The sequence below is a fragment of the Tamandua tetradactyla genome, chromosome 11 (genome assembly GCF_023851605.1).
Source record: "Tamandua tetradactyla isolate mTamTet1 chromosome 11, mTamTet1.pri, whole genome shotgun sequence".
Lineage (NCBI taxonomy): Eukaryota > Metazoa > Chordata > Mammalia > Pilosa > Myrmecophagidae > Tamandua > Tamandua tetradactyla.
The window spans coordinates 30370725-30397261 of record NC_135337.1 but is presented as its reverse complement, the minus strand read 5'-3'; the positions used below and the strand labels follow the sequence as shown (position 1 = coordinate 30397261).

Here is a 26537-nt window from a genome sequence, read left to right as displayed (position 1 = left end):
AAAAAACCAGGTAAGATGGCTAAACCTCTACCTAACATTTTAATATTCTCGGGACAAGGCAAACTAGAAAGTGAATCACTCTATATCCATTAAGAATAGCGTACCAAAATAAAATAACTAAGAATCTACTATAATTTAAAGCAGGGAGGAAAAGTTTCATCTTGTTTTTTTCATATTCCAGCAAATTATACTTTGTTTTAACAGAAACTGTGATATTGTTATAAAAATACTCTATGTTTTAAATTTCTGAGCTTCAATACAAATTAAAGTAAAATAATAGCAGTGGGGTCTTTTGGAAGGCAAATAGCTAGCAGCTACATTCATCAGTGTAGGTGAGTCTCATTATTGATAACCAGGTCCAGGCTGGGTATAGCTCTGACAAAAGGGAGGACAATTATGTATGACCCCACTTGGCGGAGGGGTCATGGTATTTCCAGGAGGTAGAGTAAAACCTGATGTTGGTTAATAGGCCCTGGGTTGGCTTGAAGCCATTCCAGGTTATAAAGTAGGGACCACACAATGTATTTAGTAGGCTGAGAAGTTTGGGTGTATAAATTGTAGAGAATAATTACTTGCCTGCTACTGCTGTGGTGGTTGAGCAGGCAATTGCTGAGACTGACCAGTAAAAGCAGGAGCCAGTGCCTGGAAAGTTGGTTGCTGGACATATCCCTGAAACTGTTGTGGTTGTTGGGGTCCATTCTGCTGACTATAGCTTGCTGAATACTGAATACTGTACTGTTGTGATGACTGATGGGGAGCCTGTGGTTGCTGAGCACCATAGCCAGCCTGTGGTTGGTACCTGTTTGTGTCTGAGCTCACGTATATGGTGGCTACTGTGACTTAACTCCTCGTGGGTAAGGTGCTGAGGAAGAGGAAGCAGTGCTGTCAGGTAGGTATTCCAGAATGGTGTTCTGCAGCAGCACTGGTGGCCCTGAAACCTGATTTTCTGTTAAACCAAATATAGACATGACATTTTTATTGATTTTTGTCTTGTTTTTTTTTTCTAAGGGATCAAAGGCTGACGTACTTGCAGCCATAACTTAAGTAGACTGCTTTCCAGAAGAATCAGAGGCAGCAGGCTTTTCTTTCTTACCATCAACAGTATCATTTTTAGGGATATTGGTGGAAGGTCATGGTTCTCCAGGTAGTTCCAAGCTATCCAATAAGTGATTAATTTTATTTCAAAGTTCTGTCAGTTCTCCATGGAGATGTTTCACCTGACTTGATTCAAGGGGCCTTGGTTGGCCCTTAACAAACAATGTCAGTTTCAGGATGCTAGTACACTGATTTGCAAAGGAAAGGTCAGAATTATAAAAAATTGTGATAAGATCTCCATCTTCATCTTTGTATTTTATTGTAACTTCATCATCACTGAGAAGTTTTTCTCTGAAAACTTATTGCATCATTAGCACTAATTCATCATAAGTGATATCTTTATAAAGAGTGGGAATTTGCTGAATATGTTCCCCAAGTTGAGCTTTTATAATTAGTTTCCTACTTAGGTCCAACTGTCCATTCATGGTGGACTCCAGGATCCTCTGTGTATACAACTCTAGATAAAGATGGCTTGCCAAAGCCACCACTGTCACCTTCCTGTGGGTCTTTGCTGGCTGTTCCAGTACGAGGCTGCTGCTGCCCCTGCCACCAGGCTCTGAGGTGTCAGGGGAATGTGGTGGTCACAACAGCTCAGTTGCCCTCTCTTTACATATGTTTTTGAGTCATCTGTATTTCCTTTTCCGAAAAGTGTCTGTTCATGTGTTTTGCCCATTTTTTAATTGGCTTGTTAGTCTTTTTGTTGAGTAGTAGAATCTCTTTATATATTCTGGATTTTAAACTGTTATCCAGTATGTGCTTTCCAAATAGTATCTCCCATTGCATAGGCTGCCTTTTACTTTCCTGATAAAGTCCTTTGATGCATAAAAGAGGAGATTCCATTTATCTGTCTCATTTTTCATTGCTTGTGCTTTGGGTGTAAGGTCTAGGAAACCACTTCCTATTGTAGGATCTGTAAGATATTTCCCTACATTTTCTTCTAAAAGTTTTATGGTCTTAGTTCTAATGTTTAGGTTTTTGATCCATTTTGAGTTAATTTTTGTATAAGGTGTGAGATGGGGGTCCTCTTTCATTGGTTTAGATATGGATATCCAGTTCTCCAAACACCATTTATTGAGGAGGCTGCTCTGTACCAGGTGACTTGGCTTGACTGCCTTATCAAAGATCAGTTGTCCATAGATGAGAGGGTCTATTTCTGAATACTCTATTTGATTCCACTGATCAGTTTATATGTCGTTATGGCAGTCACCATGCTGTTTTGACCAGTGTAGCTTCGTAATGCTTTAAAGTCTGGTAGGGTAAGACCTCCCACTTCATCTTTCTTTCTTAAGATATTTTTAGCTATTCGGGGTACCCTTCCCTTCCAAATCAATTTGGTTATTGTTTTTTCTATTTCCGCAAAGTAAGTTGTTGGGATTTTAATTGGTATTGCATTGAATCTATAAATCCATTTGGGTAGAATTGACATCTTAAAATAGTCTTCCGATCCATGAGCACAGTATGCCTTTCTATTTATTTAGGTCTTCCGTGATTTCTTTTAGCAGTTTCTTGTAGTTTTCTGGATATAGGTCTTTTGTGGCCTTGGTTAAATTTATTCACATATGAAGCCATCTGGTCCAGGACTTTTCCTGATTTCCTCCTCAGAATGCTCATTACTAGTGTACAGAAACACTACTGATATTTGGGTGTTGATCTTGTACTCTGCCACTTTCTGTACTCATTTATTAGCTGTAGTAGTTTTGCTGTAGGTTTTTCAGGATTTTTGATATATAATATCATGTCACCTGCAAACAGTAAAAATTTTACTTCTTCCTTTCCAATTTGGGTATCTTTTATTTCTTTTTCTTGTCTTAACTGCTCTGGCTGGAAATCCTAGCACAATGTTGAATTAACAACGTGGCAGTGAGAATCCTTGTCTTGTTCCTAATCTTAGAGAAAAAGCTTTCAGTCTTTCCCCATTCAGAATGATGTTAGCTGTGGGGTTTTCATATATTCCCTTTATCATGTTGAGGAAGTTCCCTTCTATTCTTATGAGATATGATGTGTTTTCATCAAGAAAGGGTGATGAATTTTGTCACATGTCTTTTCAACTTCATTCAAGATGATCATGTGGTTTTTCTGCTTTGATCTATTGATTTGTAGTGTTTTACATCAACTGATTTTCTTGTGTTGATTCAGCCTTGCATACCTGGTCATCATGTATTAATTCTTTTAGTGTACTGCTGGATTCTATTTGCAAGTATTTTGTTGAGGATTTTTGTATCTTTCTTCATTAAGGAGATTGGTTTGTAATTTTCTTGTAGTGTTTTTGGTCTGTAGTTTTCTTTCCTTGTAGTATCTTTGTCTGGCTTTGGTGCTAAGGTAATGTTGACTTTGTAGAATGCATTAGGTAGCTTTCCCTCCTTTTCAGTTTCTTTGAAGAGTTTGAGCTAATTGGTACTAATTGTTTCTTGGTATTAGTACCAATGCTTGGTGTAGAATTCATGTGAAGCCATGTGGTCCTGGACTTTCCTTTTTTGGGAGCTTCTTGATGACTGATTCATTGCCTTTAGTTGTGATTAGCTTGTTGAGGTCATCTATTTCTTCTTGAGTCAATGTTAGTTCACACTTTTCTATTCATCTGCATCGCCTAGTTTATTACCATATAGTTGTTCATAGTATCTTCTCATTATCTCCTTTATTTCTACGGGGTCAGTGGTTATGTCCCTTCTCCCATTTCTGATTTTATTTATTTGCATCCTCTGTCTCTCTGTTTGTCTAGCTAAGGTTCTGTCGATTTTACTGATTTTCTCCAAGAGCCAGCTTCTGGTTTCGTTGATTCTCTATTGTTTTTGTATTCTCAATTTCATTTATTTCTGCTCTAATCTTTATTTCTTTCCTTTTGTTTGCTTTGAGGTTGGCTAGCTGTTCTTTCTTTAGTTTCTCCACCTGTACAGTAATTCCTTGAGTTTTGCTGTTTTTTTTTTTAACTTTTATATACAAAACAAAGGGAAAAAAAGGAATAGTTCAAAGCACTCTTCAACAAGGAATTACAGAACAGATCCCAGAGTTTGTCATGGGCTACCATATGATCCTCTCAGATTTTTCCTTCTAGCTACTCCAGAATATAGGTGGCTAGAAGGCTTAAATATTTTTTTATCATCACAATTGACTTTTTTCTTCTTTTATTCTTTGTGAAAAATAACATATATACAAAAAAGCAATAAAGTTCAAACTACAGCACTATGATTAGTTGTAGAACATATTTCAGAGTTTGACATGGGTTACAATTCCACAATTTTAGGTTTTTACTTTTAGCTGCTCTAAGATACTGGAGAGTAAAAGAGATATTGATTTAATGATTCAGCATTCATATCCATTTGTTAAATCCTATCTTCACTGTATAACTCCACCATCACCTTTCATCTTTCCATCCCTCTCTTAGGGTGTTTGGGCTATGGCCATTCTAACCTTTTCATATTGGAAAGGTCTGTCACTAATCTGGGGTAGGGAGATGGAACTAGCTGATGTTCTGGAGAGGCTGGGTCCTCTAGGTTTCAGGATGCTCTTTTTGAATACAGGCATCTAAGGCAGTAAATTTCTCTCTCAGCATCTTCTTTGCTGCATCCCATAAGTTTTGTTTGTTTGTTTGTTTTATTTTTTAGGCAGGGAACTGGAATTGAGCCCTGGCTTCTTGCATGTCAGGCAAGAACTCTGCCACTGAGCCATGTTTTTTTTTATATTTATATATATATATATATATGTGTATATATAAAACATGACAGCATGACGTGAACACCAGTGATGCAGTAATAATGCAAAATAATATAACTGATTTCATATTTACTTAAAGCATTTATTCATCTCTTAGTAGATTATAATATGGCACCAAGTGCAGGATCTACCTTTAATTCTTTGTAGCTCCGCCCAGTGCCATTTACTAGCCCTTAAATCCTGAGCCTTACTTTTCACAGTGTAAAGTAGGAGTGATTATACCTACCCTCAAGGTGAGATTTAAGAGATAATAAATAAAGCATTCAAACCAATGCCTGGCACTAGTGCCAGTTATTATTCATTCATTTAGTTCAACAAATGATTGTTAGGCAGTAGGGATAGGATGTGAGCAAAAACAGGCGTGGTGGAAAGGAGCACAATTATAATCAAATAGTTATACAAAGGAATAAATACTATGAAACTAGTGGAACAAAACTGTATACGGTGATCTCAGCATAAAACCCTAACCACCACTAGTTTGAAAGTGGGTCTTCTTGTGGAAAAAATGTTAACAGAGAGCTGAAAGATGATTAGGACCTAATAGACAGTTACCAGTAGGAGCGGGCAGAAGAGGAGAATTCAGGCAGAGAGTTAGCGTGTATAAAAGCTCTCAAATAGGAAGGGTATGCGGCTGTGTCTCAAGTGCAGGGGGGAAGAAAAGGCCCATATAGTTGGACCAAAACAGTTACAGATATATGTTTTCTGATTGAGGTTGATGACGTAGATCACCATTAATATAAAAATACTTATCATATAATTCTTACAACCATTTAAGACAGGAATATCGGCATCAGCATGTATAGATTAGGAAACCAAGGAAAGAGATGAAGTGGTTTGTGAAAAGTGACACAATATATGGCAGAGTCTAGATTTGAACTTAGACAGCCTCGCTCTTAACAACATGTACTCTGTTGCCTTACATGATTGTTTTTGCCTTTTTGAAAAGATCATTCTGGCTACATGGTGAAAAGGATTGGATGAAAAAGGATGTGGAGAGACCAGTTAAGGGCCTGCTGCTGTATTCCAAGAAAGAGTTAATTGTAGATTAATGTAGAGTGATGGCAAGGGAGATCTCAATGAGTAAATCTGAAACACACATGTATAAACATGGCAATATGCTCTCACTGAAAGCAGCAACTGCTCAATTATCTTTTGAATTAAAAACTGTGAAGTAAATAAAACCTATTTAAATTTATTTGTTACTACTAAAAAGGCTTTTTATTTTAGATACATTGTAGAAAAAGATGTTTATCTATAAAATAATAGGTTGTATATGTTCATTCTGAAGGCTTCTTGGTGTGCTTAATATTATGAAGCTGTTCTAGCTCTTATGACCTTTAAATACTCTTTTAACACAAAAATAATCTACAATACCAAGCTGTTATTGCTGTAGATATGACAGTAGAGCAAAGGAAACGTGCCCTTAATAGTAAGTCAATTAAAAGGAAGAGTTCACTCCTGTAAAATTGAGAAATCATAGCCTTCCTGAACAATACAGGCAGATGGGCAGAGAATAAACAGTCTAATTTGAAAAATCCGTGTTTCTATTTTAGACATCCTATATAGCCATATCCTCTATTAATGCATTTTTGGTAAATCTTTTTATCCCAGAAAGCGAGAAGATATAATAAGATACTAATTTCTATTTTTAATATTCTTTTTCTGGTTCTTCGTTTATTTCCAAATCTCATTTTTGACTTGTGTCACCTCCTCTTCAGTATCTTATCCAGAATCTCATTACCCCCATTTTTCATCCTTTAAGGTCTAACTCAAACCTTTTTTTTTTTTTTTTTTTTGGCCTTCTCTCAATTGTGTGTATTTCTGTTAGATCTCTGGGGAGGCCCACTTAGCTTAGAAGGCCCACTTAGCTTCTTCCACCTCTCCTTTCTAACCAGGCCAATTTTTTAGAGCATTCCTGTTCCATTCAATAGTTTTCAAATAGTTTCTGGGCAGGCAGTCTCTGGATTACCTGTGTATCTTCTAGAAGAATCATAGACCAAGGTTTATCAACCTTGGGACTATTGACATTCTGAGCTGGATAATTCTTTGTTGAGGGAGAGAGAGAGCTGTTCTATGCATTTTAGTGTATTTAGCTGCATCCTTGGACTATACCCTCCAGCTATTAGTAGCACTCCCCACCCCTACTCCCATTGTGACAACCGAAAATGTCTCCAGACATTTCCAAATGTCCCTTGAGGGTGGTGTGGATGGGTCCAAATTACCCTTGTTTGAGAACCATTGTTGTAGACTGTTTTTTAACTAATAAAAGTTATTTATCTATTTCCAAGTCTGTCATACTTCTTATGCTTAAATAGACTTACCTTCAAATCTGTGAAAAGTTGGATGTAAGCTTAATTTTTGTAAACTTAAATAATTTAAAATGAACCGGAGGGGCCGAACTGCCTTCCAGCTGTCAGCTGCCAGCTCACCGTGTCAGTCTGCAAGAGTCCGGCAAGTGAGTGCGAAGCTTGTAGTTGTCACTGCAGCCTCCTGCTCCTCCTACCCCTTCCCCTCACCCCCTTTCCCACACCTCCTTCTCCATCCTGGCTCCTTCAACCGCTGCCCCCTCACCCCCAACTCAGGACAAGAATGTCCTGCCCAGAACAGCCCAGCAGAGTCTAGATGGCTTTGATTACAGTCCACTGGTCATCTACCCCCAGCACACCTCCAGTCCCTGCACCTCAGAGGCAGACAGTGAGGAGTAGGAATGCTGGTCACAACCCAGGAGGCATTTTTAGGAGAGTACCAAAGCTGCACGCATCACCATCACCACTAATGCTACTGATGGCCTGCCCGTGCCTCTGTAGCGCCCACTTGGCAGACCAGGGGCACTTTCTTGGCTATGTGGGCTGCAGCTTCTTGTGCTAGTGCCTGGTCTCTTTCCCAGCCCATCAGAGTTCACGTGATCCAAGCCAGAAACCATAACTTTGGCCTCAGAGATTTTGAAGCCAACTTTCATGAGGCTAGTGGATAAAACAGTGAATGGTTCTCAGATGGAAATAAATCACCTAAGAGCTACCTTATATTGTCAGCCAGGCCTTTGTTTGGTGGGTCTGTGGAATACAACAGGAGGGTCCATCACGGCATTGACTGTTACCTGGAAAGCTGTCTTTGCTTAGTTCTGTGTGACCACAGCTGGAAACAGTTTGGAATTAATGATGAATCATTTAAACTAAAGACTGTGCATTATAGCTTACCTCTAGAGGAGGTAAAGGATTTTTCTTATGTCATGTAAGGAAAGTTTTGAAGCCATTCAGCTCACAGATCTTAGAAAAATCAAAGGTATTGAAGGAATGGTGCATCCTATTTATTTCATAGGTATATCACCTTAGATGGCTGACTAAATTGTAGAACCCTCAATTAGGCATAATAGCCTAAACAAGTTCATACTTTATTTACACAGACCTCGTGAAAGAGCCAACTCTAGGACGTTTCTGGGCTTTGGGCTGTCACTTGTTGAGATCACCAGTCACTTGTAGAGATCACCAGTCATCATTCAGTGCTGAATGGCCTCCAGCTCTCAGGGTCAAGAAACAGGGGTATTCTAGGGGACATTAGCAGGAACTGTGCTAAACAGTTGCTGGGGGGAGTCAGTAGAGGCAGATGGGGGAATTTTAGAAGTTGCCCATAATCCAAAGTACATCTAGATCTGCTGTCTTCCCTCATCTAGAGCTTTTGAGGCTTTTGAAATGCTTTTTCCAGATTATGTTTAAAATTGAAACCAAGCCCACATCCTGAAGAACTCAAGGGCAGAGATAGAATACTGATGATTTGCATTGACATTGGCTTTACCAATTTAGAGAAAACATCAAGTGGTATTTTTTCAGAATAAGGCCTTACCCTACCAAGAAAACCCAGGAAATGAGTTTGAATGCATACATCCAGGTCAGAAGAGCCACTATCCTAAGGACTTTTCTTTCCATCAAAAAAAAAAAAAATCAGAACCCAAAATAAAAGACATGTAAATATGTAAAACAAGCCATGTTCACAGGATAAAGCTTCATTCATTGATGAAAACGTTTTAGTGGATTTGCTGTTAATTCTACACTAAAACTATGTTGATTTTTGCAGAAGTCTGGTATATTTTAATTTGGTTAATAAAATTAGCAGTGAAAATTAAAAAAAAATAAAAGTGAACTGGAGAAATATTACTCTTAAATATGATAGCAAGCCATTGATATTTACTGAATTGAAATAAAGTTTATTATCAAGGAAATCCAGTAAATTCCTACTTAAAGCGATTAACTTACCCTTTTAGTTTTTCTTAGTTTTAAAAAGCTGAATTTCTTCAAAGCTCATATATATATATATATATATATATGTATGTACATGCACAACACATAAGTAACCTGTATGAATATATTTTTATATTCAAAATATTTCCACAAAAATTGGTAAGCATCCAGCGTTAACTATAAGATTAACGATAAAAGTCTTTCTGCAGTAAAAATTACGTTTTTTTTATTGTGAAAAATAACATACAAAAAAGCAATGAATTTCCAAGTATATTTGAACAAGTACTATACAATGGATTTTAAAGTTTGGTATGGGTTACAGTTCCATGATTTTTAATTTTTTCTTCTAGGTGCTCTAAGACCCTGGAGACCAAAAGAAATATCATTATATTGATTCAGCAGTCATATTCATTTGTGAAATCCTCTTTTCTGTTATACTCTTCCTTCTCTCTTTTTTCTTTTTTTGTTAAAAATAACATATATACAAAAAAGCCACAAATTTCAAGGTATATTGCAACAATTAGTTGTAGACCAGATTTCAGAGTCTGGCATGGGTCATAGTTCAACTCCAGGCTTTATTTCTAGCTGCTCTCAGGTTCTGGAGACTAAAAGAAACATTGGTATACTGATCCAGCACTCTTACTCATCTGTCAAACCCAACCCTCTCTGTGTTAACTCCACCATTACTTGAGATCTTTCTCTTACTCTTTAGGGGTGTTTGGGTATGCCCATTCTAACCTTTTCATGTTGGAAGGGGCTTCCAATAATATGACTAGGGGAATGGAACTAGTTGATGTTCTGGTAAGGCTGGCCCCTCTGCATTTCAGGACTTATCTGGTCCAGGGACCCATCTTTCTGCAATTTTCGTACTTCTGTTTTTTCTGTACTATCCTTTGACATTAGCAAGAACAAAAATAGAAGTAGGCAAGCACAACTCAATTTGTACATAATTTAAAAATTTGACTATATGAATTCACATACTAATTTGCAAATAGAAAACCATTCTGTTTTTATAGACACTAAAATATGTTCAAAAGTATCTAACATTTATATACTGAAAAAAATTAAAATCAACAAATGGTCTAATCTGTAATGTCTATATGTAATTTCAGGGAAGGACAATTACTCCTTTTAAGAGATGTACCTGATGACACAAAGTCCCCTTGAAAAGTTAAAAGTCAGAAAATTATATGAAACTAACACCAGTACTTGATTTTGCCAAATTGGTAAAAGTAACTACAATATTTTGAACATTTATTGAATGCTTTACACATACTCATTTAAATTTCTTAAAGTTCCCGAGGGGTGGGTATTATTACTCCCTATTTTATATATGAGGAAAATGAGTCCTAGAAACTAAATGGTTTGAGCAAGTTCTAAGTGTTGGTAAGCTAAGGGGCTGGGATTCAAACCCAGAAGGGTCTAGCTCCAGTACTTGAACTCTTGACCACTCTTCCATGCTGTCTTATGAAGATTGCTGGCAGCACATAGTTCAGTCCTGCCCACAGGTCTCCCCAGATGAACAGGTTTAAGCTGAAAAAATGCACACCAATATTGATATTATCTGAAGAAAAATATTTGGAAAGTAAATCTGCAAAAACTAATGTTCAGTGATTTTGTTTTTGATTCCAAAATCAAAAACTAGGGACTTTTTTTTTTAATCATAAACAACATTACTCTCTTCTGCAACTTCAGATAATTGAGAAAGAGCTGAATATTGTTTACATTCGTTCTAAATATTTCTTACAGCAAGAAAAAGGTGCCTGTGCTGAAATCCTCTGTGTGGTACAGTAAACATATTACTATTAAGTTGTGTACATTTCCTAGAATCTGAAAACCTTTCTTCAGATGTGGAAGATAAAAATAGTTTAAAAAAATGTTTTAAAGCAAAAATTGACTTATTCAACTAATATTTGTTGAGTGTTTATTATATACCAAGTACTGTACTAGCTAGGCACTTTCTCAGCTTATTCCCAGTGAGCCTTAAATGTACAGGACTTGAAATAAGTGAATTTCCCAAACCTGGCACTTGTTACAATAGCTGATAGCCCCAAGTAACAACTTTCTATATGCCATGGCGGTCCCAGTTAAAAATCCAGGCTTTTGCCTTGTTTTTTTTCCCCTTATTATCTTACCTGTGTCTATTACTCTAATCTCCCTAGAGAACTGAGACCCAAATACCCTTGCCTAGTTCCTTCCAGCCTACAGCTCCTGGAACACTACTGTTCTTAGTACTCATCTTCCATTGGTGAGAATCCTGCCAAATAAAAAGATATCTGAACCCCAAGCTCCACTCCCCTTGATTTCTCAAAAGGACTTGTACTTGGAACTTTTGTTTCCCGAGTGGTCCTGATCGGCGCTGATTCTTACTGAGGTTCCTTTATATGTGACTTGTTGATTCTGTCTTGTGGCTTTCAGAATTCTCTCTTTATAATCAAACTGTTGAATGCCAGAGATAATATGCTGTGGCATGGGTCTGTGGTTTGGAACTGTCTGGAGTTCATTGAGCATCTTGAATGTGTATATTCGTGTCTTTCTTCTTTTCTTCAGACTGGATGATCTCAGTTGTCATTTTTTTTTTTTATAGCAGTAACGATCTTTAGTTTCAGTCAAATAAAATGATTCTTAAAAACAGTAAAAATGAATTAACTACTAAATGAAGGCTTTTAACTACCATTTGGTATTAAAACCATAAGAAAGGAAAACAATACCATGTCTGAAATGTTTAAGAATGTTTAAAAAGGAAAATTAAGATAATTGCCCAGTAAGTATGTGGGATGAATTATAATAGTCAAAATTTTAACCAGTTTATTAAATACTTTAATGATAAGCCTGTGATTAATTTTACTACTATGCTAAAATGAAGGCATAGTATAATTCAAGAGAAATTCATGTGCAAAACAGACTTTACTAATCTATTGAGCTAGGAATACAGCAAAAAGTAACAGACTGCTGCACCAATTATAATACTTTTTAGCACCTTATTGTATTTCTTTGCCATCTCTGAAAGATAGCTCATTTCTGAATAATTGTTCATTTTCCTCAATCCTTTTTGGAAATAGAGAAATAATTGGGGGGTGGGGTGAAGGAAAGTTTTGATGGTAAAATTTCATTCTGTTCTAATTGAATAATAATATACCAGAAAAAAAGTTCTGCCTTGGAAATTTTTTTGTTGATTCTGCTGTAGCTTTTCCTTATTTTCTACCTCTTTATAGCTCTAAACTTTCTTCATGTGTACTTTTCTTCTAATATATCTTTTGGTTTTTTCAAACATAGTGTATTTCACATTAGTGAGCAGAAACCATCCCTTTACCATAAGCAGCTATTTTGCTATACAGCATCGAAACTCTAGATGAGAATTTTACTAGTCTCCCTTTAAAATTATTTTGTGGATATATACTTGTACATACATCTTCATATATAATACAAGGTTCACTTCATTGTGGTTTTAGGTAAAGAAAGAATCTTAAAATGAAATTCTTTTAAAAAGCCTAAAATTATGTATTTATTCAAAATACTATGCAGAGTCATGGTATATGGAAACAAAAGCTAGTAACAACTATACTATCTTGCTTACAAGCTATTTTTTGAGGTTGAAATAAGATTCACATGGAATCAAGATGAAAAGGACAAAGTAGCTATGTAAATTTAACGTGGTGTTATTCATAGTGCCTAGTTTATGTTAAGGAGCAAAAGAATTCATTTACTTAACCACTTTTTTTACTCAGTGCCCTCTACCAATAAAATTATATAAGAAAGAATAAAGAAAGGTATACATATGAAGTTATACAAGAAAGAAAAAGAACATATAAGTTATGTACATATTTCTTGAATGTTCTGTTTTTGTATCATGAAGACTCTTCTGATTAATGTACAAGACTTATCTGTATTTACCTTCTAAAAAACTTTATACTAAAATTAATTCACACTTTCTAATTCTAAAAATTAAGATTTTCCAATATACTGCTTACAAAAATGAACTGTGAAAGTTCTGTCTGTTCTTCCAGAATATAATAGAGCATAAATAGATAAATAGAGCATAAAATACAGCTAAACTGCCTTAATATTTAAACCATGATTATATGCTAAGAATAGTATGAGGTCACTCCTTAGAATAATAATGAGATCACTCCTTGGAGTTATTCCCATGAATACACCAACAACTAAGAATGCTTACAGATTAGATGAGAGCCAGGAAATCCATTTGTACTCTAAATAATGTAATCTAAGAGCGGTTACTTAACTAAGTGTACTGATTTGAAGCAGCATTAAGACAGCTGGATCCTCCATTCCCTTAGCTCTATTACCTTGGGCAAATAGTTAATAATCTTTAGACTTCACTTTCCTAATCTGTAAAACAGAGTGATCTTTTTGAATTTCCTTCTAGCTGTAAAGGTCTGTAATTTGATTTTATATTTTCATCGTACTCACTGAGGATTGAAAATCTCACAAGGTGTAAGGGAAGACAGGCTATATATATAAACAGGAAAAATGAGCCCAGTGGGAGAAGAAAGCCAAGAAATAAGAGTACTATGCAAAGGGTACTTAGCACTGAGAGATTTCAAATAAAAATTGTGAATGCTTTCACGTAAATACTGGCTTTGATCTTAACTCTCCTTTTCTCTAATTGTGTTCTCTGGTCTCAGGACAAGAGATCAAATGTCGGCTCGAGGGAGAATATACTGTATTGGTAATAGGTGTGTGGACAGAGGAATGGTGGCAAAAAGTTGCCTGGATAGTAGCAAGGATGACTTTGAAAGTTGATGACAGAGAATTTAAGCAAAGGCAAAAGAACTTTACATAAAGCTAGATATAAAGTGGTTAATCCCAAATTCTAGTCTCAGCTTTACCATTAACTACTGAATCACCTTGGGTTCTGGGAAACTTGAGATATCGTAGATCTCAAGCAGGGCAGTACTGAATAGTAGAGAGGCTATAAAAAGGAAGAAGAAATGAAAGTCAGTAGGATATGAAAATTAGAAGGACCTGTGAAATAAGAGAGACAGGTGGGAAGACAGATCGTTGGTATGGATGTTAGGAAATATTATCAGTAATTGTAGAATTCAATAAGGAAAATGTTAGATGATACACAAGCATATACCATGCCTTACATTACAGATATACTCTGATAGTATGTAAATTTACTTTGGCTCAGTAGCTTTTTTTTTTCGCATAGGCAGGCTCTGGGAATTGAATCTGAGTGTCTGGCATGGCAGGCGAGAATTCTGCCACTGAGCCACCATTGTACCACCCTCAATCACATATTAATTGTGCTAAGAATGCATACTATTTTAAGTATATTCTGTAGTAAACAATCATCCTGTAATTTAATTTTTTTTGTAAATACAACATTCATATATTGAGTTTTCTTAAAGGCATAAAACCTGCATTGTTGATCCATGTTCAAATATACAAATTGGACCACCACAAAAAATCATTAACCCCACTGTTATTTAACATTATTTTAGCAGTCCTAGACAATGAAGTTAAACAGAGGAAGAAATTAGTACTCATCCCTTATTGTGATTATTTTATTAATAACTCTCCTTCCCGTTAAGTATGATTTACTCACATTGTATCCTAGTGCCAAGATCAACACTCATTCATTTGTTGAATTAAATGAATAACTAGTATTAGCTTCTAGTGCAAATGCTGTGTTGAATGCTTTATTTAGATCTCATTTAGTCTTTTCACTTTAGATCACGTAATTATTCTAGTTTTATAAATAGGGGATGTAAGGTTCAGAGATAAAGAGATAGTAAATGACACTAGCCTAGGTGGGACACACAAAGAAGAATTATAGATCTTGTACTTAGAGCTTTGTAGTCTACTAAGAGCTGTATAAGTGCTTTAAGTGAATATAGGAAACATTAACATTAACATACTATTTGTGCATACTTATTGCAGTGTGAATGTTTGGTTTAATATAATATGTGCTATTTTAATGCACTTATGTACCACTGTATTTGTTGGTATAATACACTTGTTTTGAAATTTTAAAAAAATGAACCATTTGCATCTTGAGATGTGTCTAGATGATTATATATTCTACATTAGAATTTGGATGACAGAGGTCATTCTTTATAACTCCATACTTTTCAGGAGGAAAAGGAAGATGATAATTGATAAAGCATAGTTCTGTAGTAAGAGTAATTATTAATTTAATTCAAAGACTTTCTGAATAAGTAGAATATGAGCATGAAAGTACTGACATGAATAGGTAACTTTTGGAAGCTCTGTCTCTAAATAATGAAACTAAAGGAGTTAAGAAAACCAAACCAAAAATGCTTTTGAAATAAAAGAGGGAGCTCTTTGTTAATAGAAAAGATTTTAGTCCCTATAAAGAAAACAAAAGGTTATTCAGAACTTTATGCAAGAGATGAGATTACTTGAAGAGTAAAGCATCAGAGGAAAATAAGTAGTGTTGTTTTGTAGCCATTTCCTTACTACTCTCTTAAGACAAAATTTTTAAAAATTTATTTATTAATTAAAATTTAACAAATGAAATAAAATATTAACATAGATAATCAGTAATTCACAATTCTTAAGACAAAATTTTATCAGCCGCTGGAAACTTTGTATAAGAATATACATGTGTTACACTTAAAAAAAAAAACTTCTGATTTATATCATTTTTCTTTTTAAAAAGGCAAGGAAATAAGAGAAACCTTTCCTAAAGAAAGTGTTGTGTTTAATTAAATCTCTTTGGAAAATGCCCCATTTTAGGTCTTTTCTTCAAAGAAGAGATTTAAAAAAATATATTTTTTTATTAGAGAAGTTGTGAGTTTATGGAATAATAATAATATACATAAAATACAGGATTCTCTTATACTACCCTGTTATATAATCTTGCATTGGTGTGGTACACTTGTTACAACTGATAAAAGCATATTTTTATAGTTGTACTTCCAGCTCTAGTCCATGGTTTAATTTAGGATTCACTGCGTTGTACAATTCCATAGATTAAAAAAAAATTTATTCTAGTAATATACACACTAAAATTTTCTTTTAACCACTTTCAAATATATAGTCCAGTGCTGTTAATTATATTAGCAATCTTGTGCTACCATCATCACCATCCCAAATTAAAACTGCACTTAAGTCACATTTCTATACCATATTCTGTTTATCTGTTCATCTTTGATGGACTCTTGAGTTGCTTCCATCTTTTAGCAGTTGTGAGTAATACTGACTGTAAACATGAGTATGAAAATATCTGATCGAGTTGCTGCTTTCAGTTCGAGTATATACTTAGAAGTGAGATTGCTGGATCATATGGTAATTCTAGACTTAACTTTTTGCCAAGCTACTTCCCACTGTGGGTACACCATTTACATTCCTATCAGAAGGGGATATATAAATGTTCCTATTTCTCCACATCCTCTCCAACACTACTAATTTTCATTTTTTAAAAAATAGCCATTCTAGTGGGTGTGAGTGGTATCTCGTGGTTTTGATTTGCATTTCCCTTAATGACTAATGATATTGAGTATCTTTTCATGTGCCTTATGGCCATTTGTGTATCTTTGCAAAAATATCTATTCAAGGCTTTAGCCCATTTTTAAATTGGGTTCTTTGTCTTTCTATTGAGTTGAAAGATTTCTTTATATATTCTGGATAATAAATCCTTATCTGATATGTGGTTGCCAAATATTTTCTCCCATTGTATAAGTTGTCATTTTACTTTCATGATAAAGTCCTTTGAGGGGCAAAAGTTTTTGATTTTGAGGAGATGCCATTTATTTATTTTTTCCTTTGTTGTTTGTGCTTTGGGTGTAAATCTCATATTTGCATTCATACATGTATACTGTTGGTTCTGTTTCTCTGGAGGCTCCTAATACATCCGTTTTGTAATATCTTTATAAAATTCTGTATTTTAAATGTTTTAGCTTCACTGATTTTGTCATTAAGAAGGAATTACTGAGTTGAGAGCATGGGTTATCAGGTTGGGGCCTATTGTAAAGGTTCCTAGATTGTAAGCTCTTAGAGCAGTCACATCTCTTCAGGACTTGGAACTGATATTTCTAAGTTCCCAGATACTGAGCTATTTGTTATAACCTGATTGTTATTTGAAATCTTGGGTACTTATGTGACACCTGAGACTCAGAGCACTTAAGCTATGAAAGTCAGCATTACCCCATTTAACAACTGTTAAAAAAGCTGAAAAAGTGATCAGACTTCATTTAGAGATATGAATGAAGCTGACCCGGATAGGACTAAGGTAAATCAGAATGCTGGGTAAAGGATGTTACGGCCCATATTTTCAGACTTCAACCTTTGTGTGAGACCAAAGGGAGACATATTTATTTGGTGCAAAATTTATATTTTGGGTAGCGCATTACCCATTTTAACTTCTATGGACAGCTTAATTGAACACCGTAAATATGTGGAATCTTGGATAGGATTTGAGATCCTGTTGGTTTGGCAGTTTAGTGTGATGCCCCTATATGTTCCAGAGTAATTTGGACAGAGAATAAAAAAGTATTTACAAGGTCCCCTTGAGGGACTGGGGAGAAAGGAGGAAATAATAAACTTCCCTATCTGGAAAATTCCTGATATTCTTGCAAGCAGTGGTGGCAACAGTTAGATAGCATGAGCCCTCAATCTTGACGTTTGTCCCTATGAAGCTTATTCCTGCAAAGGAGAAGCAAAACCTCCTGATAGTTATGCCTGAGAGTCACCCCCAGAGAACGTCTTTTGTTCAGGGATGAACCTGGACCTAGCATCATGGGAATAGGAATGCCTTCTTTTTTTTTTTTTTAATTTTTTATTAATTAAAAAAAAATTATAAGAAACACAAACATTCCCAACACATACACTCAGCAATTCACAATATCATCACATAGTTGCATATTCATCATCATGATCGTTTTCCAGAACATTAGCATCAATTCAGAAAAAAAAATAAAAAGACAACAGAAAAATATAACAAACAGAAGAAGAAAGAAGAAAAAAAGTTTACATGCCATACCCCTTACTGATCCCTTTCATTGATCACTAGCATTTCAAACTAAATCTATTTTAACATTTGTTCCCCCTATTATTTATTTTTATTCCATATGTTCCTCTCATCTGTTGACAAGGTAGGTAAAAGGAGTACCAGACACAAGGTTCTCACAATCACACAGTCACATTGTGAAAGCTATATCATTATACAATCATCATCAAGAAACATGACTACTGGAACACAGCTCTACATTTTCAGGCAGTTCCCTCCAACCTCTCCATTACATCTTGGATAACAAGGTGATATCTACTTAATGCATAAGAATAACCTCCAGGATAACCTCTCAACTCTGTTTGGAATCTCTCAGCCATTGACACTTTGTCTCATTTCACTCTTCCCCCTTTTAGTCCAGAAGGTGTTCTCAATCCCTTGATGCTGGGTCTCAGCTCATTCTAGAGTTTTTCTCAATCCCTTGATGCTGAATCTTAGCTCATTCTGGGATTTCTGTCCCATGCTGCCAGGAAGATCCACACCCCTGGTAGTCATGTCCCACGTAGACAGGGGTGGGGTGATGAGTCTGCTTGCTGTGTTGGTTGGAGAGAGAGGCCACATCTGAGCAACAAAAGAGGTTCTCTTGGGGGTGACTCTTAGGCTTAATTTTTTTTTTTTTTTTGACATGGGCAGGCACCGGGAAGTGAACCCGGGTCCTCTGGTATGGCAGGCAAGCATTCTTGCCTGCTGAGCCACTGTGGCCCGCCCTCTTAGGCTTAATTTTAAGTAGGTTTGACCTATCCCCTGTGGGGTTAAGTTTCACATGGACAAACCCCAAGACTGGGGGCTCAGCCCATGGCTTTGGTTGTCCACACTGCCCGCGAGAACACCAAGAATTCAACCTGGGAAAGTTGAGTTTTCCCCTGTTCTCAGCATTCCCTGAAGGGAACCCCGCAAATACTTTTCCACTCACTGATCAAATCACTCTGGGATTCATCAGGGCATCACCCGGACAAACCAACAAAATCTCGTGTCCTATACAAAGTTCCATGTACTTAAGGTGTTCAATCAACTATCTACATAAGTTATATTAGGAGATGCACTAGTCAAAGTATAGATTTGTACCAAATAAACATTTTTTGCTTTAGTCTCACACATTAGTTGAAATTTTAAAATATTAAGTACCATCTATTTTCAGCACACTGCGGTAATGACATTCCTTTGTTCTTCCTCATGCAAAAACATTTTTTAAATTTGCACATTTAGTCACTATCATTATACACTCTAGGCATTCCTAGATTACACCATCTCAATCTTTATCATCTATGTTTCTTTGTGATTTCATTTATGCCCCAGCCCTCCTCCCTCTATCATTCTCATGTGCAGCTTCATTCAGTGTTTTAACATAACTGTATTACAGTTAGGTAATATTGTGCTGTCCATTTCTGAGTTTTTATATTCAGTCCTGTTGCACAATCTGTATCCCTTCAGCTCCAATTACCCAATATCTTACCCTATTTCTATCTCCTGATGGTCTCTGTTACCAAGGAAATATTCCAAGTTTATTCACTACTGTCTGTTCATATCAGTGAGACCATACAGTATTTGTCCTTTTGTTTCTGGCTAATCACAGTCAGCATAATGTCCTTAAGGTCCATTCATGTTGTTACATACTTCATAACTTTATTTTGCCTTACAGCTGCATAATATTCCATCTTATGTAAATGTCACAGTTTGCTTAACCAACTGTCTGTTGATGGACATTTTGACTGTTTCCATCTCTTGGTAATTGTTAATAATGCTGCTATAAACATTGGTGTGTAAATGTCCATTTGTGTCCTTGGCCTCATGTCCTTTGAGTAGAGACAGCATATAGATGGGTCCTGTTTTTTAATCCATTCTGCCAGACTATGTCTTTTGAATGGAAAGTTTAATCCATTAACATTCAGTGTTATTACTGCATGGGTAGTACTTACTTCTACTATTTTGCCTTCTGGATTTTATATGTCATATCTAATTTTCCTTGTTTTTACCTTTATTCATAGTCTTCCTTTCTACACTCTTCTCCACACCTCTCTCTTCTGTCTTCGTATCTGTCTCTAGTGTTCCCTATAGTATTTCTTGCAGAGCTGGTCTCTTGGTCACAGATTCTCTCAGTGATTTTTTGTATGAAAATGTTTTAATTTCTCCCTCATTTTTGAAGGACAATTTTGCTGGATATAGAATTCTTGGTTGGCAGTTTTTCTCTTTTAATAATTTAAATATATTATCCCACTGTCTTCTCGCCTCCATGGTTTCTTCTGAGAGATCTGCACATAGTCTTATTGGGCTTCCCTTGTATGTGATGGATTGCTTTTCTCTTGCTGCTTTCAAGATCCTCTTTCTCTTTGACCTCTGACATTCTTGAATGTCTTGGAGTATGTCTGTTTGAATCTATTCTCTTTGGGGTACGCTGCACTTCTTGGATCTGTAATTTTAAGTCTTTCATAAGAGTTGGGAGATTTTCAGTGATAATTTCCTCCATTAGTTTTTCTCCTCCTTTTCCCTTCTCTTCTCCTTCTGGGACACCCACAACACATATGTTCATGCGCTTCATATTGTCTTTCAGTTCCCTGAGTCCCTGCTCATATTTTTCCATTCTTTCCCCTATAGTTTCTGTTTCTTGCCGGATTTTAGATGTTCCGTCCTCCAGTTCAGAAATCCTATGTTCTGTCTCTTGAAATCTACCATTGTAGGTTTCCATTGTTTTTTTCATCTCTTCTACTGTGTCTTTCATTCCCATAAGTTCTGTGATTTGTTTTTTCAGACTTTCAGTTTCTTCTTTTTGTTCTTTCCTTGCCTTCTTTATATCCTCCCTCAATTCATTGATTTGGTTTTTGATGAGGTTTTCCATGTCTGTTCGTACATTCTGAATTAATTGGTTCAGCTCCTGTATGTCATTTGAATTGTTGGTTGGTTCCTTTGACTGGGCCATATCTTCAATTTTCCTAGTGTGATTTGTTATTTTTTGCTGGCATCTAGGCATTTAATTACCTTAATTAGTTTATTCTGGAGATTGCTTTCACTTCTTTTATCTAGGGTTTTCTTGCTGAATGAATTTGTTGTGTATCTGTTCTTTGACATTCTGTTCAGCTTTTTCTGGACCTTTAGCTTAAGTTTTGTTTAACAGAGGAGAATTTTTCAGTTCTTGTTTTCTTGTTTCTTGCCCTGCTTGTGTGGTGCCTTTCCCCCACACACACTTAGGAGGGTCTACTTAGATATTATAGACCCCAGTCAGATTTTCCCAGACCAAACTGGCCTGCTATCAGGAGGAAAGAGTCACCTGTGTCGGTTTTCCCTGAGGGTGAGACCCAGCAGGTTGAAAGACTTTTCTGTGAAGTCTCTGGACTCTGTTTTTCTTATCCTGCCCAGTATGTGGTGCTTGTCTGACTGCAGGTCCCACCAGCATAAGATGATGCCGTACCTTTAACTTTGGCAGACTGTCCCTGCTGGGGGAGACAGAGGAGAGGTTGTAGGCTGGTTTTAATGGCTTCAAATTACCAAGCCCTGGGGTCTGAATTCCTTGATGGAGGGATTCCACCTGGGTGGGGCTTCACCCCTCCCCTGGGGAAGGCACAGTCTCCAGATAAGCCCCCAAAAGAGCTCACTTCTGCCTATGCCTGGGGCAGTTGCAACCTGACAAGGCCTGTCGCTGTATCCAGAGGCAGTCAAGCCTTTGTAGATACACAGCCACAAAAACCTCTTGTTTCCTTCTTTTTTTTTTCCCCCCCTTTTTCTGTCAGTCCTGCCCCCTTGGCACTGGGGCAAAAATGAGCAACCTCTGCTTTTATCAGGTTCACCTAAGCTGGGGGCCTATTTTTAGTAGTCAGAATTTGTTAATTAGTTCCACAATGGCATTTGATTGTGTCCAGTCCCTGCTGCTGGTAAAGTCCTTTCCTTTCCCCTCTGGGAAACGGCCTGTGGGGGAGGGGTGCTGGCCGCTGCAGCTTTGGGAACTCACGGTTCGAGGGGGTGCTTGCAGCCAGTCCAGCTGGTCCAGACTTGGGTACGCTGTGTGTCCTGTCACTATCGTGGCTCCGGGAGCTATTCTGTACTGTTTCTGGTTATTTAGTAGTTGTTCTGGAGGACAAACTAATGTGTGCACATTGTTAAGCCGCCATCTTGACCTAGAAGTCCCCCTGGAGTTGTTGTTTTAATCACTAAAAGTATGACCAATGAAGGTTCAATGACCTCATCCTAGGAATGTTGTAAAGAGAGTTTAAGCCTTGAATTGGTATTAGATTAGGAATTTTATATTTTGAGATTTTTTAATTTGCTCCTTTCATCAAAGCTCCCCAGTGACCAACAAAAATTTCAGCCTTTTGTTTTTCTCCTGGTAAAAGAAGGACGTCATTTTAAACATTTGTTTATAACAGTTTTTCATTTGAATACCTAGAACATAAAACTGGCGATGATATTGAGTTAATCTAGCCAATACATTTTTTAAATTTATTTTTTAGAGCTGTTGTAAGGTTGCAAAAACATCATGCAGGAGGTACAGAGTTCCCATATATTCATCCCTTACCCCCACCAAAGTTTCCCTATTATTAAAATTTCGCATTAGTGTGGTACATTTCTTGTAATTGATGAACCAGTATTATAATTGTTAATTTAAGTCTGTAGTTTACATTAGGGTTCACTCTTTGTGTCATACAACTCTGTTTTGTTTTTTAAGTATTTTTTTGCAGAAACATATACAACATAAAATTTCCCATTTTAAACACGTTCAAGCTACAATACAGTGGTATTATTTAGATTCTGTGTTGTTGTGCTACCATTTACCAAAACTTTCCCATCACCCTAGAAGAAGCTATGAACCAATTAAGCATTAACTCCACTTCCCAACCCTACCCCTACCCCTCGTATATATATATAGAAATATATTATATATTCTAATTTCTTACTCTGAATTTGTATATTCTAATTTTTCTTACAGGTGAGACCATACAGTATTTATAGCCATCCCTTTTTGGTCATTAGACAGCTATGGGCAAATCATTTAAAGATTTTGGGCATTAGTTGCCATTTTATGGAATGAGGGGTCTGGGACTATTGTTTACCAATAAACATTATTAAACTTATTTACCGAATAATATTGTGTTATAATAGAAAGAAAATGAGATTTGGAGTAAGAATTTTGAGTGAATTTCTTAATTTCAGAAATTGGTATTTCCTCATTCGTAAAGTGCCTTCTTTATCAGTAATTAACATCTGGTAATATATATGAAAATGCTTTGTAAACTACAAAGCGCTATACAAATAAATGATTATTCACTCAGTGTGTGCTCAGCTGTCACGATGTTCATTTTTATCTCTAAGTTCTCTTTCTACCATTTATTAAGTCCTTGAACCCTATAAATATGCTTAAATCATTGTGAACAAAAGAAGCTATTCTAAAGGTTTTTTAGGAGCAGGTATATAAAATGAAAAACATGGATTCTAATGTTTTTGGATTCAGAGTAGTGAGACTTATTTTATATTAAGTTCTTCTGCTTCTTCAAAATGGATCTGTGTATTTTTGAGGTTCTGGTTAGAGGAAAAGGTGACTTAAGTAAAATATTTAGTAAAATTACAGAACTGAAATTGAAAATTGGTTCATCGAATATTTTAACCTTTCATGTGTGAATCTTGTTTGGATTGCTTACTATTTACCTTGCCTTTTTATTATTTATATAACTATTACTGAAGTAGTTTCTCTGCTCACTTCCTTTTAGAATTTAAATCATTCAGCATTAAATGTATGTGATATTTATACTGTTTGTTAATGTATGTTTTCTCTGGTCAAACCTAAATGTCAAACCTAAATTCAATGTACTAAATAAAATTTACCTTAAAAACAAAAAAACCTTTTGTGTTAAATATTACAACATTATATCTATATATGACATGAATTCTTGTTCGTAATTTGTGAATTTAAGAGAAAATACATATGGCTATCTAATATGGTAATATTTTAAATTTGTATTTCTAAACTAATGTGTTTTAGGAATACTGTTTTTACAAATCAGATTTTTATTTCACAGTGGTTACAAAAAAATGTTTTCTTCAAATGCAGCTAAACTCGTGTATTTTGCCTTTATGGTGCATTTTAAAGTCGACTGTTGTCTTTTTTAGTTGTTTTTTAATTTGGAATCCATTTATTTAAAAACCATGGCTCAGGCATACTTTGGAGTTATTATGGCTTAGGTTCTAGAACACTGCAGTAAAACAAGTGTCACCCTACTTAAAATCAGGCCTAAGAGTCACCCCCAAGAAAGAGAACCTTTTTTGTTGTTCAGATCTGGCCTCTCTTTCTCAGCCAATATGACAAGCAAACTCACTGCCCTCCCCCCTCTCTGTCTGGGGCATGACTCCCAGGGGTATGGACCTTCTTGGCAACGTGGGACAGAAATCCTAGAATGAGCTGGGACTCAGCACAAAGGGATTGAGAAAACCTTCTCAACCAAAAGGGGAAAGAGAGAAATGAGACAAAATAAAGTGTCAATGGCTGAAAGATTCCAAACAGAGTCGAGAGGATATCCTGGAGGTTATTCCTACGCATTAAATAGATATCACCTTTTTAGTTAAGGTGTAACGGAGAGGCTGGAGGGAACTGCCTGAAAATGTAGAGCCATGTTCCAGTAGTTGTGTTTCTTGAAGATGATTGTATAATGATATTGGTTTCACAGTGTGACTGTGTGATTGTGAAAACCTTGTGTCTGATGCTTCTTTTATTTACTTTATGGACAGATGAGTAAAACATATGGATTAAAAATAAATAAATATAGGGGAAACAAATGTAAAATAAATTTAGGAGATTGAAAGAAAAAAAACAAGTGTCATAGTAAAGTGAGTCATATGAATTTTTTGGTTTCCTAGTGCATATAGAAGTTATATTTACACTATACCATAGTCTATTAACTGTACAATAATAGCATTATGTCTAAAAATCAATGTACATACCTTAATTAAAATGTGACACAGAAATGTGAAATGAGCACATGCTGTTGGTAAAATGATGCTGGTAAACTTGACTGACAGACTTATTTGAAGCAGGATTGCCACTAACCTTCAGTTTTTGAAAAAGAAAAAGCTACCACACTGTCTACGAGGCACAGTAAAGTGGCCCAATAAAATGAAGTATGCCTGTACAAAATGGGGATATAAAACACTCCAGGGTGCTGATTCCCCTCAGAATCTTTGAACAACTAGCAAAAACTGACAGGAACCATCCTTCTCAGAACTCTGACTAGATGAGTGCCTTATCAAGAACACTCAGCTTTGAAAGTGGTAGAAGTAGCTCACAGTGCCCTTCTAGACCTCTTCCTCATCTCCTCTTCTGCAAAGCGTGGCTCTGGCCTGCACTCCCATTGTGGGTCCCTGACCCTTTCCTGGAGGAAGAAGAGTAACCCTTATGAACGTACTGGAGTGCCTGTTAGTGCCCGTCTATCAGACAGCATCCTGAAAGACTGAGCCAAGAAACTTGTGTCTGGCTCACACTCCCAGAACTTACACTGCCAGCAGCTGACAGCTAAAGCAGATATGACCCAGTGAAGTTAAAGCAGCCTGGGGGAAAGGATCACCTGCTTTAAGACAGGCAATAGAGCAAGGAGGGGGCTGTTTTGTAGAGGGACATTTCTGTAATGGGGGAATTCCTAAGGCCATGAGCAAGAAGACCAATCACAAGCCAGTGCAAGACCAGGACAGGATGCGGACTCAGAAAAGATGAAGAGGACCCTGCATTTCACTTTTGCCTTGGATTTATCTGAAAAATACAGGATTTTAGGCAGTCTACAAAGCCCACCTACAAATATTATACCTGCACACTTTAAACACTTGAAAGAAGAAATTTCTAACTTGCTTCAAAGTTGGTTTCAGTGGGGCTTGACCCTATTTGTTAAAAGTATAAAGATGCAGTATTTTCAGATTGGTTCTTCGTTTTTTTTTTGTTTTTTGTTTTTTTTTTTTGGCTTTCAACAATGGGAGTTTATTAGCTTACAAGTTTACAGTTCTAAGGCTATGAAAATGTCCAAATTAAGGATCAATACAATAGTGCCTTCTCCTAGAAGACCAGTTCCATGAGTTTGGCCTCCTCTGCCAGCTAGCAAGGCACATGGTGATGGTCTGCTGATTCTTCTCTCTAGTGTTGTGTAGCTTCCAGCTTCTGGCTTCAGTGGCTTCCTCTTTGAGCTTCTCCATGTTTTTCTCATTTAACTTTTATCTCTCTCAGCTTTTGTGGTGATTTTTTCTGTTTTTCTTTCCATATTCTTCCTGTTTACATAGAACTCTAGTAAGAGGATTAAGATCCACTTTGAATGAGACAGGTCAAATCTCAAGTGAAATAACCTATTTAAAAGGTCCCAACTACAATAAGTTTATAATCTTAATGGATTAATTTAAGAACAAACTTTTCTGGGGTCCATATAGCCTCCAACACATCACACAGACACTATCTCTTTTTTGCTCCCTGGACTCATCCGAAGCACAGAAAATAGTTTTTCTCCATTCTCTCAAGGACAGTGCATAATTATACCATTCTA

The 26537-nt window shown here is 36.3% G+C and overlaps 1 protein-coding gene and 1 pseudogene across 3 annotated transcripts in view; one reads left to right on the top strand and one right to left on the bottom strand.

Moving 5' to 3' along the window:
• Positions 1 to 26537, top strand: part of FNBP1L (formin binding protein 1 like) — a 128914-nt gene that overhangs the window by 23420 nt on the left and 78957 nt on the right. The gene's annotated exons all lie outside the window — the stretch shown is intronic.
• Positions 343 to 1520, bottom strand: LOC143650020 (protein TFG pseudogene; annotated as a pseudogene).